Raw genomic sequence first — 10,919 nt, 5'->3', positions numbered from 1 at the left:
TACTTTAGTTCCAACAGCTGGGCCTCTTTGTTGCCTGTGAAGGGATGAAATCCTGCCCATTAGTACACCTGTAGCTATTGTAGAGGCTAATTACAGACAGCTAGGCTGAGTGCCAGGGCCACCAGACAGATCCTGCAGTGGATTCAGTCAGGCTTCTCATCAGCACAGGGAACAAACCTTGCCTATTGTGCTCCCAGCATGTGATTTTGGTCATTGCAACCATCTGGCCTGAAGACCAACCCCATCCACTAGCAGACCCACAGGAATCACACAGCACAGCCACAACAAGATGATGCATGCCATTCACACAGGAGACACTCCTAGGATGCCTGATTCTTATGACCAAGGGGGATTGCACTACTGGGCACCACAAGAGTTCTACACAAGGTCACTCTAAGACCAAGAGATGTACCTAATCTACCTAATACATAGAAACAGAGTTAGAAAAAATTAGAGAACAGGTTATTTTCCAAATGAATGAATAAGACAGAAATCACAGAAAAAGATTGAAAGGAAATGGAGATAAGTAATATGTCTGATAAAGAGATCAGAGTCATGGTCATAAAGATACTGGACTTGAGAAAAGAGTGGATGAACTCTGAGACCTTCAGAGTCTCAGAGTTGCCTAATATTAGCTAGTATATGCCTAAGAGATAAAAAATATTTTAAAAAGGATCTTCAACTAAGAGATAAAAAATATTTTTAAAAAGATCATTTAGAGCTCAAGAATAAATGAAATAAAATTTAACTAGAGGGAATCTACCACAAATTAGAAGACTCAGAAGAGGAAGAAGGGCCAACATTGTGGAGAAGTAGGGGGATCCAAGGTTCCATCCTCTCAAACAAAGCAGTGTTGAAGCCAAAGGACTTTGAACCCCAAGAGTCCAGGAGGCAAAGAGTTGCTTCCAGGGACCCACCAGGACAATCTGACAGGCCATAGGTGCATGATTGCAAACTGGGAGGGAGAAAACAAACAGAGGGGAGGGATCCCCTTCTGCGGAGAGACAAAGGGAAGAGAAAGAGAGGCTGGGGAAGCATAGGACTGTATTTGGAAGAGAGAAAAACCTCAGACAGGGACAGAGAAAGATCCAGCCTCTAACTGAGAGAATTTCTCCTGACTGAGAGACTTTCTTCTGACTTTCTCCTGCCAGCATCACGCACCTGGGGAGGAGGGGGACCAGCCCTGGGCTCGGCGGCTAGGTCAGGGGTGCAGTCTGCAGTAGGAGAAAGTAGCCCCCTCCCTGGAGTGCTGTGGGAAGAAGGTATAACCGTTCAAAGGACAAAGCCTGCCTGCATCCGCCAGCCAGAGACCACATATCTAGCAGCACAAACTGGTGCTTCCCCAGTACTGGGGGCCCATGGAGCAAGAGTTTGAATCCCAGCCAAGCACTAGGGCATAGGAGTTTTAGCAAGACAACCACCTCATTTGTGCCCTCAGCACAGTGAGGACGGCTCAGAGTGGTTTGGTACACGTGGTCTGTGGAGGAAACACTGGCTTGTCGCCATTTTTCTCCCCACCACCACCAAGGAGGGGCCCTCAGGGATGAGACAGCGGGGCCCACAGTAGAGGCAGGATCCACCTACGTCAAACCACACTCCTCCGCACCTGGTAACTTCCTATCTACTGGAGCAGGATTGACCCTGAGGAACCAGATGGCCCCTCTTCCAGACCTGCACTCCTGCATTGCCTGGTTTAGTTCTTGGACAGTTCTTATTATATAGACGCATTCTTCCTTCCTTTTCTCCTTCTCATCTCTTTCCTCTAGTCTGGTTACTCTGGTTGTTGGTTTGTTTAAGCATACATAGTTAATCCATTCTCTTGATACATGTTCTACAACTCCTTCTTTATTTTCCTTTCTGTCTCTCTGGATTAAGCCATATGGTTTCTCTGGTCAATTTATATTTTTTCTTTTTCCCCACCCCTGTCATTTCTCTCTTTGTATAGGATAAGGCCTCTTCCACCAGCACTGCCTCCACCCTGTTGTTTACTTGTGGCTGGTGTTTCTGGTGTGTGTGTGTGTGTTTGTGTGTTTGTTTTCTGTTTGTTTTTTTGTTTTCCTTTCCAGGGCTACTTCAGTGAACAAATCAAAGCACATCTGGTGGAGGGTCCAAAACATCACTATGAGTGGGGAGATAAAGTAACCAAAGTCACAACAACAGAGAGCAAGTAACACTCTCCAAAAAATACCTCCTGAAGGGCCAGGCCCTGGACAGCGTATGACCCCTCTTTAATATAGTAGTGCTTGCAGGTGCAGGGCACATAACAAACTTTTAAAACATGTAAGGGACAGAAAACTAGCCAAGATGATGAAAAGGAAGAATTCTCCTCAAAAAAGATTCCAGGAAAAAATTACAGCTAAAGAATTGCTCAAAACAGATATAAAAAATATAACTTAACAGGAATTTAGAATAATAGTCATAAGATTAATTGCTGGGCTTGAAAAAAAAAACATAGAAGACAGCAGAGAATCTATTGCTGCAAAGATCAAGGAACTACAAAATATTAACGATGAATTTAAAAATGCTGTAAATGAGGTGTAAAATAAACCAAGTGGTCACAGCGAGAATTGAAGAGGCAGTAGGGACAATAGGTGAAATAGAAGATAAAATTATAGAAAAAGATGAAGTTGAGAAAAAGAGAAAAAAATTCTGCATCATGAGGGGAGAATTAGAGAACTAAGTGAATGAAATGGAACAATATCTGTATCATAGGAGTTCCAGAAGAAGAAGAGAGAGAAAGGGGCTGAAGGTGTACGTAAACAAATGATACTTGAACAAATGTACTTGAACTTCCCCAGTCTGGGGAAGGAAACAGACATTGAAATCCAGGAGGCACAGAGAACTCCCTTCAAACATAACTTGAATCAATCTTCTGCACTACATATCATAGTGAAATTGGCAAGAGAGAATTCTGAACGCAGCTAGGAATGAACGGGCCTTAACCTACAAAGGTAGACACATAAGGGTAGTAGCAGATCTATCTACTGAAATTTGGCAGGCCAGAAAGGAGTGGCAGGAAATTTTCAATGTGATGAACAGGAAAAATATGCAGCCAAGAATCCTTTATCCAGCAAGCCTGTCATTCAGAATAGGAGAGAGAGAGGTTTTCCCGAACAAAAACTGAAGGAATTCATCACCACTAAACCAGCCCTACAAGAGATCCTAAGGGGGACTTTCTGAGTGAAATGTTGCAAGGACCACAAAGTACCAGAGACATCACTACAAGCATGAAACCTACAGATAACACAATGATCTAAACCCATATCTTTCAATAATACTACTGAATGTAAATGGACTAAATGTTCCAATCAAAGACATAGGGTATCAGAATGGATTAAAAAACAAAACAAAACAAGACTCATCTATTTTCTGTCTACATCTATTTGCTATCTACCCATTTTAGACCTGAGGACACCTTCAGATTGAAAGTAAGGGGACGGAGAACCATCTATTATGCTACTGGAACTCAAAAGAAAGCTGGAGTAGCCATACTTATATCAGACAAACTAGATTTTAAACTAAAGGCTGTAATAAGAGATGAAGAAGGGCATTATATCATAATTACAGAATCTATCCATCAAGAAGAGCTAACAATTATAAACGTCTATGCACCAAATTCGGAAGCACCCAAATATATAAAACAATCACAAACATAAGCAATCTTATTGGTAAGAATGTGGTAATTGCAGGTGACTTTAATAGTCCACTTATAGCAATGGACAGATCATCTAGATCAATCTAGATCATCTAGAAAACCAATAAAGAAACACTGGTCCTGAGTGATACCCTGGGCCAGGTGGACTTGACAGATACACTTAGAACTTTTCATCCTAAAGCAGCAGAATATACATTCTTCTCAAGTGCACATGTAACATTCTCCAAGATACATCACATATTGGGTGACAAAACAGCCCTCAATAAATATAAAAGAATTGAGATCATACTATGCACACTTTCAGATCACAATGCTATGAAACTTGAAATAACCACAGGAAAAAATTTGGAAAATCTCCAAATGCATGGAGGTTAAAGAACATCCTACTAAAGAACGAATGGGTCAACCAGGCAATTAAAGAAGAAATTTAAAGATAAATGGAAAAAATGAAAATGAAAACACAACAATCCAAACCCTTTAGGATGCAGCAAAGGCAGTCCTAAGAGAAAAATACATTGCAATCCAGGCCTGTCTCAAGAAACAAGAAAAAAAATCCCAAATTCAAAATCTAACAGTACACCTAAAGGAACTAGAAGCAGAACAGCAAAGAAACCCCAAACCCAGCAGAAGAAGAGAAATAATAAAGATCAGAGCAGAAACAAACAATATAGAATAAAAAAAAAACCACAAAAAACCCAGATCAATGAAACTAAGAGTTGTTTCTTCTTAAAATAAACAAAATTGATAAACTTCTAGCCAGACTTCTCAAAAGACAACCAATCCCTCAGAAATACAAGAAATTATCAGATTACTATGAAAAATTATATGCCAACAAACTGGACAACCTGGAAGAAATGGACAAATTCCTAAACACCCACACACCACCAAAACTCAAACAGGAAGAAATAGAAAATTTGAATAGACCCATAACTAGTGAAGACATTGAATCAGTTATCAAAAATCTCCCAACAAGTAAGAGTCCTGGACCAGATGACTTCCTGAAGAATTTTACCAGACATTTAAAACAGAGTTAATAACTATCCTTCTCAAGCTGTTCCAAAAAAATAGAAATAGAAGGATAGAAATAGAGCCCAGAAAACTTCTGGGCTCATTCTATGAAGGCAGCATTACCTTGATTCCCAAACCAGACAGAGACCCCACAAATAAGGAGAACTACAGGCCAATATCCCTGATGAACATGGATGCAAAAATTCTCAACAATATACAAGCAAATTGAATTCAACAGTATATAAAAAGAATTATTCACATGATCAAGTGGGATTCATTCCTGGGCTGCAGGGCTGGTTAAATATTTGCATATCAGTGTGATACATCACATTAATAAAAGAAAGGATCAGAACCATATGATCCTGTCAATCGATGCAGAAAAAGCATTTGGCAAAATGCAACATCCTTTCTTAATAAAAACTCTTAAGAAAGTCAGGATAGAAGGAACATACTTAAATATCATAAAAGCCATATATGAAAAGCCCACAGTTAATATCATCCTTAATGGGGAAATACTGAGAGCTTTCCCCCTGAGATCAGGAACACGACAGGGATGTCCACTCTCACCACTGTTGTTTAACATAGTGTTAGAAGTCCTAGCATCAGCAATCAGACAACAAAATGAAATAAAAGGCATCAAAATTGGCAAAAAAGAAGTCAAACTTTTACTTTTTACAGATAATAGGATACTCTACATGTAAAATCTGAAAGACTACACCAAAAGACTGCTAGAACTGATACATGAATTCAGCAAAGTCTCAGTATAAATTCAATATACAGAAGTCAGTTGCATTTCTAGACACCAATAATGAAGCAACAGAAAGAGAAATAAACTTATCCCACTTATAATTGCACCAAGAACCGTAAAATACCTAGGAATAAATCTAACCAAAGATGTAAAAGATCTGTATGCTGAAAACTATAGAAAGCTTATGAAGGAAATTGAAGAAGACACAAAGAAATTGAAAGACATTCCATGCTCATGGATTGGAAGAATAACTATTATTGAAATGTCAATACTACCCAAAGCAATCTACACATTCAAAGAAATTCCAATAAAAATTGCACCAGCATTCTTCTTAAAGCTAGAACAAACAATCATAAAATTTGTGTGGAACCACAAAAGACCCTGAATAGCCAAAGTAATATTGAAGAAGAAAACCAAAGTGGGAGGCATTACAATACCAGACTTTAGTCTCTACTACAAAGCTTTAATCATCAAGACAGTATGGCACAAAACAGACACATAGACCAATGGAATAGAATAGAGAACACAGAATTGACCCACGAATGTATGGCCAACTATTCTTTGACAAAGCAGGAAAGAATAGCCAATGGAATAAAGTCAGTCTCTTCAGCAAATGGTGCTGGGAAAACTGGACAGTGACATGTAGAAGATTCAACCTGGACCACTTTCTTACATCATACACAAAAATAAACTCAAAATGGATTAAAGACCTAAATGTGAGACAGGAAACCATCAAAACTTTAGAGGAAAAAGCAGACAACAACCTCTTTGACCTCAGTTGCAGCAATTTCTTGCTTGGACACATCTCCAAAGGCAAGGGAATTAAAAGAAAAAATGAACTATTGGGACCTCATCAAGATAAAAAAGTTTCTGTACTGCAAAGGGCTAGTATCCAAGATCTATAAAGAACTCACCAAACTCCACACCCAAAAAACAAATTATCTGGTGAAGTAATGGGCAGAAGACATGAATAGACACGTTTCCAAAGAAGACATCCAGATGGCCCTTGGAAAGATGGGCATGAAAAGATGCTCAACATCACTCATTATCAGGGAAATACAAATCAAAGCCACACTGAGATATCACCTCACACTGGTCAGAGTGGCTAACATTAACAACTCAGGAAACTATAGATGCTGGCTAGGATGTGGAGAAACGGGAACCCTCTTACACTGCTGGTAGGAATGCAAACTGGCACAGCCACTCTGGAAAACAATGTGGAGGTTCCTCAAAAAATTAAAAAGAGAACTACCCCGTGATCCAGCAATAGCACTGCTAGGAATTTACCCAAGGGATACAGGAGTGCTGATGCGTAGGGGCATATGTACCCCAAAGTTTATAGCAGCACTTTCAACAATAGCCAAATTATGGAAAGAGCCTAAATGTCCATCAACTGAATAACGGATAAAGAAGATGTGGTTTATATACACAATGGAATACTACTTGACAATGAGAAAGAATGAAATCATGCCATTTGTAGCAATGTGGATGGAACTGGAAGGTATTATGCTGAGTGAAATAAATCATTCAGAGAAGAGCAGATATCATATGTTTTCACTCATGTGGATATTGAGAAACTTAACAGAAGTCCATGGGGAAGAAAAGGGGAAAAACTAGTTACAAACAGAGAGTGAGAGAGGCAAACCACAAGAGACTCTTAATATAGAGAACAAACTGAGGGTGGATGGGGCATGGGAGAGGGGAAAATGGGTGATTGGCATTGAGGGGGGGGGCGCTTATTGGGATGAGCACTGGGTGTTATGTAAGGCAATTTGACAATAAATTATATTTGAAAAATAAAAAAAAATAAGTCTAAAAAATATGAAGAATGGATCATTAATCTGGAAGACCAGGTAATGGAAACAATCAAGCTGAACAATAAAGAAAAACTATAATAAATGAAACTAGATTGAAGGACCTCTGTGACATCATCAAGCATAATACTCATATTATAGGGATCCCAGAAAGAGAAAAGTGGGCACAAAACTTATTTGAAGAAATAATAACTGAAAATTTTCCTAATCTGGGGAAGGAAACAGACATCCAGATCCAGGAAGCAGAGAGATTCCCAAACAATAAACCCAAGGAGGTCTGCAGCAAGACACATAAAATGGCAAAGATTAATGATAGAGAATCTTAAAAGCAGCAAGAGAAAAACTAACAGTAACATATAAGTGAAACCCCATAAAGCTATTTTTCAGCAGAAAATTCGTAGGACAGAAAGTGCTGAAAGAAAAAAAAAAAAGACTTACAACCAAGAATACTCTATCCAACAATGTCATCATTCAGAATTGAAGGAGAGAAAGGCATTTCTCATACAAACAAAAGTTAAAGGAGTTCATCACCACTAAATCAGCCTTACAAGAAATGTTAAAGGGAATTCTTTAAGTGGAAAGAAAATGCTATAACTAGAAGAATGAGAATTATGAAAGGAAAAAAAATTCACTGGTAAAAACAAATATATAGTAAAGGTGGTAGATTAATAACTTATAATGCCAAAATGGAGATTAAAATACAAAAGTAGTAAAATAAATTATATGTACTGAAATTAAACAAGGGATACACAAAATGCAAGGATGTAAAGTATGACCTTATTTGTATGAAATGTTGAGGGGGTAGTAAAAATGTAGTGCTTTTAGTTCATGTTTGAACTTAAGCAACATCAACTTAATATAGACTACTGTATACATGCAGTATTATATATAAACCCCATGGTAACCACAAATCAAAGCCTATGATACACAAAAAAATAAAAGGAAAGGAATCAAAGTTAACACTAAAGCATAAAACCACACACACACACACACACACAAAACCAGAAAAGAATGAACAGTTGGCACAAAAACAGACACTCAGATCAATGGAACAGAATAGAGAACTCAGAAATGGACCCACAAATGTGTGGCCAACTAATCTTTGACAAAGCAGGAAACAATATCCAATGGAATAAAGACAGTCTTTTTAGCAAGTGGTGCTGGGAAAATTGGACCGCGACATGCAGAAAAATGAACCTGGACCACTTTCTTACACCATACACAAAAATAAACTCAAAATGGATGAAAGACCTCAACGTAAGACAGGAAGCCATCAAAATCCTTGAGGAGAAAGCAGGCAAAAACCTCTTTGACCTTGGCCACAGCAGCTTCTTACTCAACACGTCTCCAGAAGCAAGGGAAACAAAAACAAAAATGAACTATTGGGACCTCATCAGAATAAAAAAGCTTCTGCACAGCGAAGGAAACAATTAGCAAAACTAAAAGGCAACCGACGGAATGGGAGAAGATATTTGCAAACAGCATTATCAGATAAAGGGTTAGTGTCCAAAATCTACAAAGAACTTCTCAAACTCAACACCCAAAAAAACAAATAATCCAGTGAAGAAGTAATCATGGGCAAAAGACATGAATAGACACTTCTCCAAAGAAGACATCCAGATGGCCAACCAACACACAAAAAGATGCTCAACATCACTCATCATCAGGGAAATACAAGTCAAAACCACAATGAGATATCACCTCACACCTGTCAGAATGGCTAACATTAACAACTTAGGCAACATCAGATGTTGGTGAGGATGCAGAGAAATAGGATCTCTCTTGCGCTGCTGGTGAGAATGCAAACTGGGCAGCTACTCTGGAAAACAGTATGGAGGTTCCTCAAAAAACTAAAAATAGAACTACCCTATGACCCAGCAATTGCACTACTAGGTATTTATCCTACAGATACAGGTATGCTGTTTTGAAGGGACACATGCATCCCAATGTTTATAGTAGTGTTATCAACAATAGCCAAAGTATGGAAAGAGCCCAAATGTCCATCAATGGATGAATTGATAAAGAAGATGTGGTATATATACAATGGAGTATTACTTGGCAATCAAAAAGAATGAAATCTTGCCATTTGCAACTATGTGGATGGATCTAGAGGGTATTATGCTAAGAAAAATTAGAGAAAGACAAATATATGACTTCACTCATACGAGGACTTTAAGACACAGAACAGATGAACATACGGGAAGAGAAGCAAAAATAATATAAAAACAGAGAGGGGGACAAAACATAAGAGATTCTTAAATATGGAGGACAGAGGGTTACTGGAGGGGTTGGGGGGGGATGGGCTAAATGTTATAAGGAATCTACTCCTGAAATCATTGTTGCACTATGTGCTAACTAATTTGGATGTAAATTAAAGAAGAGAAAAAAAAAAAAAGAAAAAAACAAGAAGGAACAGAAAAGAACTATAAAAACACTTCAGAAAACAATGATCAAAATGGAAATACATACATATCAATAATTACATTAAAAGTAAATGGAAGGGCACCTAGGAGGCTCAGTCGATTAAGTATCCGACTTCATCTGAGGTCATGATCTCTCAGTTTGTGAGTTTGAGCCCCACTTTGGGCTCTGTGCTGACGGCTTGGAGCCTGGAGCCTGTTTAGGATTCTTTCTCTCTCTCTCTCTCTGCCCCTCTCCCGCTCATGCTCTCTCTTGCACACGTGCACGTTCTCTCTCACTCTTTCTCTCTCAAAAATAAATAAACATTAAAAAAAAGTAAATGGACAAAATGTTCCAATCAAAAGAAATATGGTAACTGAATAGAAAAAAAACCAAAACCCATTTCTATGCTGTCTACAAGGGACTCCCTTCAGACCTAAAAACAGATAGTCTGAAAGTGAAGGCATGGAAAATAATATTTCATGCAAATAGAAGAAAAAAAAACCTAGGGTACCAATACTTTAGTTGACAAAATACACATTAAAACAAATGATAAAATGATCATTTGATAAATGATCAATGATAAAATGATAAACAAAACATGGGAACATAAATATTGTAAATATATATGTACCCAATATAGAAGCACCCAAATACTTAAATATTAAGAGACATAAAGGGAGAAATAGTAATATAACAATAGAGGACTTTAATATTCGATGTACAACAATGGATAGATCAGACATAAAATGCAACAGAAAATCAAGAAAAACACATTAGATCAGAAAGACTTAACAGATATCTTCAGAACATTCCATCCCAAAACAACAGATTACACATTTTTTCAAGTGCACATAGTACATTCTCCAGGATATATGCCATATCAGGCCACAAAACAAACCTCAAAAAAATTTAAGAAGACTGAAATCCTATCAAGCATCTTTTCTGATCACAACAGTATGACTAGAAATCAATTACAAGAAAACAATTGCATAAAAAACACATGTAGGTTAAACAACAGGATATTAAGAAAAGGAGGGGTCAATGTAGAAATCAAGAAATTTAAAAAATACACGGAAACTAATGAAAACAGAAACAAAACGATACAAACATTTTCAACACAACAAAAGCAGGTCTAAGAGGAAAGTTAATAGCAATACAAGCTTACCTCAAGAAACAAAAAAAGTCTTAAACAATTGACCCATACACCTAAAGGAATCAGAAAAAAAAGAATAAAAAATCCCAAAGTCAGTGGAAAAATAATAAGGATTAGAGCAGAAACAAACAAGATACT

The sequence above is a fragment of the Panthera pardus genome, unplaced genomic scaffold (genome assembly GCF_024362965.1).
Source record: "Panthera pardus isolate Hobbes unplaced genomic scaffold, ASM2436296v1 HiC_scaffold_16, whole genome shotgun sequence".
Classification (NCBI taxonomy): Eukaryota; Metazoa; Chordata; class Mammalia; order Carnivora; family Felidae; genus Panthera; species Panthera pardus.
Note: the sequence above shows the minus strand (reverse complement) of the source record.